At 35.4% G+C, this 9,275-nt stretch overlaps 1 long non-coding RNA gene across 1 annotated transcript; it reads left to right on the forward strand.

The window, feature by feature from the left end:
* The first annotated feature begins 5,955 nt into the window (after positions 1–5,955).
* On the forward strand, positions 5,956–8,306 carry LOC125179278. The gene is made up of 3 exons (XR_007157211.1): positions 5,956–5,981; positions 6,726–6,803; positions 7,699–8,306. It is a non-coding gene; the product is annotated as an uncharacterized LOC125179278 (long non-coding RNA).
* Positions 8,307–9,275: the final 969 nt, after the last annotated feature.

A 9,275-nucleotide genomic window follows, 5' to 3' on the forward strand; every position in this document is an offset into this window, starting at 1 on the left:
ACGCCAGGCAACGTTGCGGCAGAAACTCACTTCCGCTATTTGCGTTGAAGCGACCGTCCGCGCTCCCACATAAGCTTTTGAAAGCTCAGATGAGGCTCATAAAAAAGTGGTCGGGAGTACGTCGCTCTAAAAGCGACTCAATTGGCACGAATTTTTGAACAAATTGGCATCAGCGGGAAAACGGCAGGTGAGCAGCTAGCCAGATTCGAGGATTGATGCGGACATATCCATCCTCATATAGCAAATACACTAATGGTCAAATTTACAGGATTCGAGGAATAAGAAAATACAAATAAAAAACTAATCGAGTCGGTATTCGTTAGACGAAAATACGCTTCATTATTCACTAAGTTGATACCAGCTTAATCTCGAAAAATATTAGCTATTATTCCTAATGATACCTTCTTATTGAATAACAGTGCACGAAAAAGAATTCGTCAAACATTTTTGCTGTCAATCTGATATGAGTAAAATTGAAGAGAATAAACAAGTGTTTTAAAAAACTATCCCTTTCATACCACGTTAGTATTTGAAAATACTAGAAAAGATGAAGAGCGGAAAAAGTTTATAATTGTTCATATGCTTAGGCTCTAAATTTGAGCAACACATCTTTTGACATTTTTTCTCTTGTATCGATGTGGCAAAATTTTTATTTCGAAGAAGCACATATCAACCAAAGATGTGAACACTATTATTTTGACCTTTGCTTAACTTTTCCTAACTTAAAAATGGGAAAATTTAGTGGGCAAAAAATCAGCAAGCCCCCAATTAACCCGATTATTGTTATTTAATTGAAAATTAACTGCTGAAAACGTAGTACAAGTCAATCCTAATTTACTAAAGTTATTGTTCCATAATTTTTCAGGATCTTCTCATTCTCATAGAATTAATTCAGAATGAAGACATATTGTCAACAGAGAGTTTTGTATACGTACGACGACGAGGATTGAATGAATCCTCGTCGTGCCGATTTGAGTTGCTATTGTATACATGAGCTCCCCCAGACAATTGAGCTTCTAGCTAGTCTTATTGAGTCCAATACAACACAACACAATTTTCCCACCTGATTTTGATTAAATGCTTATCTTAAGAACTGATTGCGTCGTTCTTAAGAACTGATTCGTAGTTATTGAGTAGAAGTAAACAGGTTTTGTGGGATGCCTGATCTTATCAGGATGAAAAATTTCTGCCCTATCTAACCCATTTTCAGATGAAATCTTAACATATCGAATGCAGAAAAATTCGTCTTATTTTATGAAGTGCAGGAATATGAGGATTACTTGTCTACAAGTACCGGGCAGTCGTATCTCGGACCATATTGTGAAAGAAACATTGATGTTCCGTGTTGCTTATGCTGAGTTACATTGACTTCGAAGTATAAATCACAATTCACTCATATTTATTTTTTTCTAAATTTGCACTTGAATTTTTAGTCCAATAATGTGAGCAAAATTAAATTGATCGGAGAAATTTAAATTTTTAATTGATCGGCACCGCTCGATGCTGGCTGTTAAAGTGCGGTTTTCGGTCAACTCCTAAATGGAGCGGCGCTGTACCGCCCGTCAGCGGTTAGGCGAAGAAAAGCCTGCAGAGTCGACAGTCGCTTTATGACGTGACAACGGCGCCTGCACGAGAGCTTCTAACGATAATTGCTTAATGTTCGAAGTCAAATTCTTTTGATTATATGTCATGGTCAACGATAGGATGTTTGTCTTCGGTAATCTCCAGCGAAAGAGTTTTCTGCATTAATTAATAGTATGTTGGCACTTGTATGAAATCCATCAATCGAATGATGAACGTCTACATATTTTACCTGTTGGCATGCGCCATTTTTCTCATTCGACTTATTTAGGTTTGTCATATGTATTCTTTATACAGATAATATATTAGTAGAACTTGCCGTGGCATATCAAGTAAAAATCTTCCACTGAAATGTCTTTATCATTCAATTATTTTATATGCTCACTGTTTCATCTGTAGAGTCAACAAATAATGCAGTTTTGGCTAGAATTTATGATAAAAATTCAATATTTGTTTACTAAAAACGAAACTAATTTATGGCTCACTTGCGTTTTTTTGTAATTTTAATCCGGTTCTGGAAATGACGAGGCAGTATAATCATAAATTCTATACTCATCACTTAACTTAGTGTTGCGAGTATTTTGCAAGCTTCACGCAACAAACCCAACCCACTTTATCCACTCAGGGGAGGAGAAATATGCAGAGTTGGCGGCTATATAACCCAAGCGCCAACATACATCGGATTAGTCGTATTAAGGTTTCGAGACACTTGAAGTGTTACCCAGATCACTGGGGAGTCATGTTGAAGCCCCACGCTATTTTTTGTGTTACATTATGTATACTATTCCGGAGGTTCCGAAAATTTTATTCACAATAATATATAGAACGCATGTCATATTTTGAAGCAAACTTATATCCGTTAACCCAATCATGCGGCAGTATAACAAACTTGCTGTTAATTCCGCAGGTGTTGGAATTAAAGTGAGCAGTTCGTAGATTATTCAAACAACCGAGGAGGTACAAGCCGAAACATAAACTGACGTAATATTGTTTACGTCATACAAATGTATCATGAGGAGCGCAGTTTCACTGGTTCTACATGAATATGCAACTACAATTACCACAATTGCACACTTTAATTACTACTAAATACATATAAATTATGGTCAGATAAGGCATTAGAAATAGTAATTCCTTGGTAAATTGAGAATGACAATTTCAAATTGGAGGTGAAATAAGACACTTGAGTGATACATGTATATCGCACACATTCTGAATAAAATCAAACAAAAACTTTTTCAAGATGAGTTTACATTAGACTTCGTAAGTGTCACCAGGGACTTTATTTTCACAGCATAATTTCCTTCTGTCACTTAAAATATAATGATGACCATCGCACTATAGTACCTATGTGAAACAAGAGCTACAAGCAAGATAATGTGAAGCAAGAGCTCCATTATATAGTAGCCTAGGTACCGAGACTGCCTCCCAGTAGACCGTGTGCACTGATTCCCTGAAGTCTTTTAATCTTCACGATTCCGCATCAGCAACACACGGCGCTGTGGTGTTTCCACTTCGTCACAAACGCGTCCTCATTGATCGGTGTTTCATCCTATAGCTCTAATATATAAGTGACGTCCAGCACGACAATTTCTCTGAACTGGACGCGGTCGGCCGTTGCCAGGTAAATGATCAGCCCATACGACTTATATGTGTTAAGAACCGCAAAGAAATTTTCTTTATTTACTAACTTGATTTGAAACAATCAAGAATATTGATCGTCAAGGGGGTTCATTGTTATGATATTGCACGGAAAAAGAGTTGATTATTCATGCAAAATTTAATGAAAAATGAAATTTGATTGAATAATGTCTGATTTGATGCTAAAAAAATCAAGCTCGTTATTACTTCTGTCTTTGCGTCCAAGTGTTTTAATTTATTCTCGAGAAATCTATTTTTTTGGCGCAGATGCAAAATGCCATCGACGAAGATTTTGCCTTATTTTATGTTCCAATTATTAACGAGAAGCGATGTCATTATTTTTTTGACAGTTGGTTCTCGAGGGGACTGATGATTACCCCCTACGCCTAGACATCCAATAAACCATTAATTTTTTGGATAATATTAATCTACTTAAATAATCATGAGCATTATTATATTTCCTCATTACTGTATAAAAGCTCTTATTGCAATATGCAATATTTCCCTCAATGAAATCGCAAGCAACAATTTGCTCAATATTAGTTTTGTTTTCTTAAGTTCATCTATCGAACGAATAACTGATCCTCTCAGTGACTAGGTCCAGCCAATCCAGTATGCTTTACATTTTTCGTATGAAATGACTTTGTTTTTGCGTGTTAGATATTGACGTGGTAAATAAAATTTCGCGCCATATTCCTTTGCGAAAGCGTTATCTCCTTAAGCAATTTCTTGAGGGAAAATTGATATCTGTTCTTGATCAAAACAGCGTATTTGTATCAATAAAATTTTATTAGATTATCATTAGTGAACTACGACAAACAGTGGTGCCGAACATATGATTCCAGACACGTCAGGTGTACTGGACTTCTTCTTGTAGCCGAGCCCTCATGCGTCTCGAATATTTTTACCGCGATTTTCCTTATATTTTTTTGCTATCATTCGACAGTTATATCTTGTATTTGTTCTGTTAAATTTGTACCCATTTTTCCATTAATTTCTTTGTATATCGATCTTTACTAGCATTTTGTTCTAGAGAAATAGTCTGTTCACCTTGATCATCCGAAGGGAGTTCTCATGGTTGAATTAATACAACGTTGACCCACGGCGACGACGATTTTTTCGCCGTTCTGCGCATGTCTCGTGTGACGTCAACGTGGGCCAAAAATGTAAACAGTGGAGATCAACACGTTGTTTTTGTGCCATATTTGAAAAGAAATTAAAAAAATTTGACCTCCTCAAAATGGCCCAAAAAACTGTATTTGCTACAACAAGTGTTATTTTAAGCAAAGCCGGTGTTACAAATCAGTTTCGTGGAGTGTAAATTAAATAAATGAGAAACATTATGGGCCGACAGACAAGGGTTGGGCAGAAAGGAGTAATGGCTGCCACTCAGCTAACGGTCGATGAAAGGAAGCGCAATTCTAACGAATTTTCATTTTCGAAAGGCAAAAGCTAACCAAGAATATCCGTGCATCTTTGCTATAAATAATTTTTTTAATGGTATAATTTGGTTCATTGATTACTTGTCATGCTATCCTGAAAATGATACAACGGACTCTCAATGTTGCTGTCTCTGGCGTAAGCCGGTAAGCGTCATGCGGTATGAAACATTTTTGGTGCTGTAGATTGTAGTTATTGTAGTATTTGTAGGAGGCTAATAGAATACTGGCGAAAGATTTACGTTAGGAAAATCAAGTGTTTGAAGTAATAATGATAGATTAAAGAGAGTGTAAATGCAATAATTATTTCCCATGAGGTAAATTGCTGTGTTCTGACAGACTGTGACTCCATGGCATGACACTCATGATGACAGTGACTAGCCAACTAAGCCAAGTGCTAGTAGAAGGTGTAGAGAAGTAAGAAAAGGATGTCAGATGGTCAGTGGCCAATAATTTGTAGTGTAATTATTCTTTAAATATTATTTTTGGTTTTGATGAAACTTTACTCTACTGCACTCGTTAGTCGTTAGCTTTCTGTCACATGAGTCTGAGAAGGATTATCAAGGATATGCATAAAACAAAAGCAGCATAATTCACATACAATAACAGTCAATAAGATGGGAGGTAAATAATTCATCCGGCAGAAGTCTCATTGTTCTATATTGGGCAGTGAAGCTCGATTTGTAATTTGGCCCTTGGGACTGTCCACTTGTGGAGTTGTGGTAGGCTGGTAGTTTCTACCTGCTGCCTTGAGCCTTCATTGTGTGCTAGCCTACTGTGTAGGCTATTATGCATTGATTTGAGGATGTTGGAAGGCTTTAAGCACTGTAATGTAATGATCATAATTCATTGATATTTTTTTTCTCAATATTCCACAGATACCACAGACTTATGATAGATATTTAAAACTCACTTGAAGCTGTAGAAACCCCTTTTTCAAATTCATTGCCATTTAAATTTTTAAGTTGTCTTACAGTCTTGGCATTACATAGTAAAACTAAACATGACCATCTGCTCCGTACTGGGTTGTGAAACTTCTTCATGAAATAAGGCGTATAAGCTTCACTCATTTCCAAGAAGTGAAGTATATAAAAATCAGTGGATTTTGCGCACGGGTCAAAAAAACTTTGGTGTTGATAGCTGGAAGCACTCAAGAATTTGTGGAAAACATTTTAGTACTGCACAGTACAAAAGGGACTTCAGATTTGAGCTGTGTGGCATCAATCGAGACAAGACCTACCGCAATTTGAAAGAAGATGCTGTTCCAGATCAGCATCTGCCACCCACATTGCTAATTGCTAAATGATTCTACAAAATTTGGTAAGTAACTAAGTAATGAAATTTTGACTACCTTGGTAGTTGGTACCTGTCTAACTTGTGGCAACTTTTATGTGAAAGTTGCATTGCTCCTGTAAATTGTTGTGCAAAATATGTTCAGGCTTTTTTGAGAGGTATGAATCATGATAATGATGTTTGTGTTTCTTTTTAAGTAATCTGAGGTTATGAACCTCAAGGATCTTTTGTGTGAGTTTTTGAATGGCTGAAATCTGATTTAATTTTAGATATTTTATTTCATTAGTTCAACCTATGAGTAATGAGGAACAATGAACTTTCATGCAATGCAGGACAAGGACAGAACATACAGTTTCAATTACGTGCTGAATACTGTGTTTAAGGATTGAAACGGCAATTGTGAACTATGAAATTTTATGGTCCTTATTTAATCCTGCTTAGTTTTGTTTGGCATTCTCTCATTTTTTGTGTAATTACCATAATCTGGTTTGAGGCATTGAAATATTGTGGGAAATCACCATTGGCACACATACATTGAACACACTCTAAAATATGTATGTATAAGATGACTAATCTATTCACTCTTCAGTGCATTGTTGTACTTCTTACAGAATTTGATATGGGATATGGCTAATAGCTTGGCTGTGAATAAATTAATCTAGTGTGTCCAATATATAGTATATTCTTTATTACATGAATGTATAATTTATTCACAAAAAGATAGTTGAGCATGTTATTCAGTTATTTATTCATGTCCTTATCAATTAACAGTGCCTAATTCTTCCCGGGCTGTGAGATTTGACCGAAGAGAGAGGAAACGCTTAGCTCATGAGATATTGGATAATGATGGTAAGTTATAAAACACCTTCACACAACAATTGGGAAAATGCATTGATTTTTTTAATGGTAGCCTCTGAGTATCAATAATTTCATGTATATTATGTAACCCTAATGAAGAAATTGAAGGTTAAAAATATCAGGGTTGGCAATGATTAAATCAAACAGATTAAATCATTTGATTAGTTTATAGAAAATCAGTTTTTTTTTATTTTTTTATATATTTAAATATATAGAGTGGCTGTCTTTCATTTATTTTGAGGTATGTTATTTATGGTTCAGTATGAATGTACTAAGACAAATTGGTATATAAACCTGTTGCCTTTAGTGTGTATTTGGTTTTAATGAATTGTATGTTTTTGCTACACAGGCATCCAGTGTTGCAATACATTGTACGTAGCTAGCAGCTAAGCTAATTCTTATAAGGCTATAAGTAGTCTCTAACTATTTGACTATTTGTTATATATTAATTACATTGTACAATTTAAATGTGTTACCTAGCTTATATAAGAAGGGTTGGTTGAGATTGTAATTGTATTGACCCTTTAGGCATTTAAAAAGATTTTCCACTGTAATATGAGTATTCTAATTAAAATATTTAATTTCAATCTTTAAATATGTGAATTTATAACTAGAAACAAAACAATTACAATTATAAAACTATTCATAAAATAATTAAATATACCGCAGTGAATGGAAATAAAATGTTTCAATTGTGTACATGTTTATTTCAAACAGTGTTAGCTTTTCTGATAACATAAGTCTTGTTTCAAGTTGTTTGAGGTTTGTTTGGTTGTCGTTCAGTTTATGTTTAGTATTGGTTTATTGGTCTGAAATAAATTATAAATTAAAATATGTAGGTAACTGCGGAAAAGTACCCAGTTTTGAGTAAATATTTTTATTGCAGAGAATGAAGCCCCTGCTAAGAGGAGAGCACAGGATGGTACCGGTACTGCTCTTCACGGCACGGCGCCTCCATTTGCACGGCCTTACTACTTCAGTCCTCTTGATCACCTCTGCAATAGTAAGTTTTTGTTAACTTGCTTAAGATCTCTAAGACATTTATTTTTTACTTTTTATTTTATTTATTCAATGGTCAATGTGAATGCCAGGCTTGCATGTGCACTGTTCAGAAAATGCAATATTTTGGCTGTTGAAAAAATAATACAAAGCACTCTCGAATAGCCTTGTTCAAGGTAAGGCATACCTTCGAGACATCAAAAGACACAATTTTCATCTTTAATGGATACTATGATATTATTTTAACCAAATACTTTGAATGAGTTTATATACTATTTACTCACTCATCATGCCACATGCAAGTTCTGGGTTGTGTTACAATAAGGTATCTGCATGGACTTATTTGATAACACCAATCAACAGGCGGGAACCTGCTCTTAATCCTGAGCATAATATAACAACAGTATGGAAAATTTTATTCATTTACTGTCATTCTGCGTCTGTAGAAAATATTCCATTCAAAACATCAATTTCTCCCTCATTAATAGCTACACCATCGCCAAAGTATCACTTCATGCTCGAGTCCTTATTTGAATTTATTATTTATTTGATACAGAAAACTTCACTCTGGTGAAGCATGATTTAAAATATAATTTTTCTATCCAACCGGCTTTGAGCATAGATATGGCCAGAACTGTTCATGAATTTAGTTATTATTAATTACAGTTCACTAGGCCATAATAACTGATGCCTTCTTATATTAATCTGATTCAAGGCTTTGAACTATTCACTATCAAAATTTTACATCGGGATGTAATCAATTCTACAACTTGGCCAATTTTGTAAAAATCTATCTCCTGATTAAATATATAAATAACTTTGAGGGGATATTTTTTTCCTTCATTTCAGATAGGCTTGTCTATCACATAATCCCTATATTTCTGAACTATAAAAATTTTGCGCATGGGCAGAAGTTCTTGACGAGGCTAAGCTAACATCTGGTACACCTCAGCCAGAAACGACTTGCAAGCCTCTACCGAGATCTTCACTTGACAAACTCGAAGGACCAACTCGTGAACCTCAGCCGAAGCCGTCGTGCGAAACGCTTTCAGGACCGACTTTTCGACCTCTGCCAGGACCATCATGGGAAGATCTCTCAGGACCGCCTCAAGAACCTCTTCCAGGACTGTCTCAAGAACCTTTTCGAACACACTGTCAACCTCTGCCTGACCCGCTTGTTGAAAACAGTGCTGCATCCTCTACTCCAAAAACTAACGTTTCTAGTACTGTCATTGACACTTCTTCAGCTTCTCTCGACAATCAAGTTCGTGAACCGCTGAACACAAAAATAATGTATAACACATTGTTGGAATGCCATCAGCAGCTTTTAAATTTGAGATGTGAAGCAAAAGAAAATAAAATCCTGTTGCAAAATTTGGCAAATGAGAACAAACAACTTTTGAAAGGAAACCATTAGCTGAAAGAAGCAGCAAGAAAGGAAAATAAGCAGTCCGTATTTGTAAA

The sequence above is a fragment of the Hyalella azteca genome, unplaced genomic scaffold (assembly GCF_000764305.2).
Source record: "Hyalella azteca isolate HAZT.00-mixed unplaced genomic scaffold, Hazt_2.0.2 contig16290, whole genome shotgun sequence".
NCBI classification, from domain to species: domain Eukaryota; kingdom Metazoa; phylum Arthropoda; class Malacostraca; order Amphipoda; family Hyalellidae; genus Hyalella; species Hyalella azteca.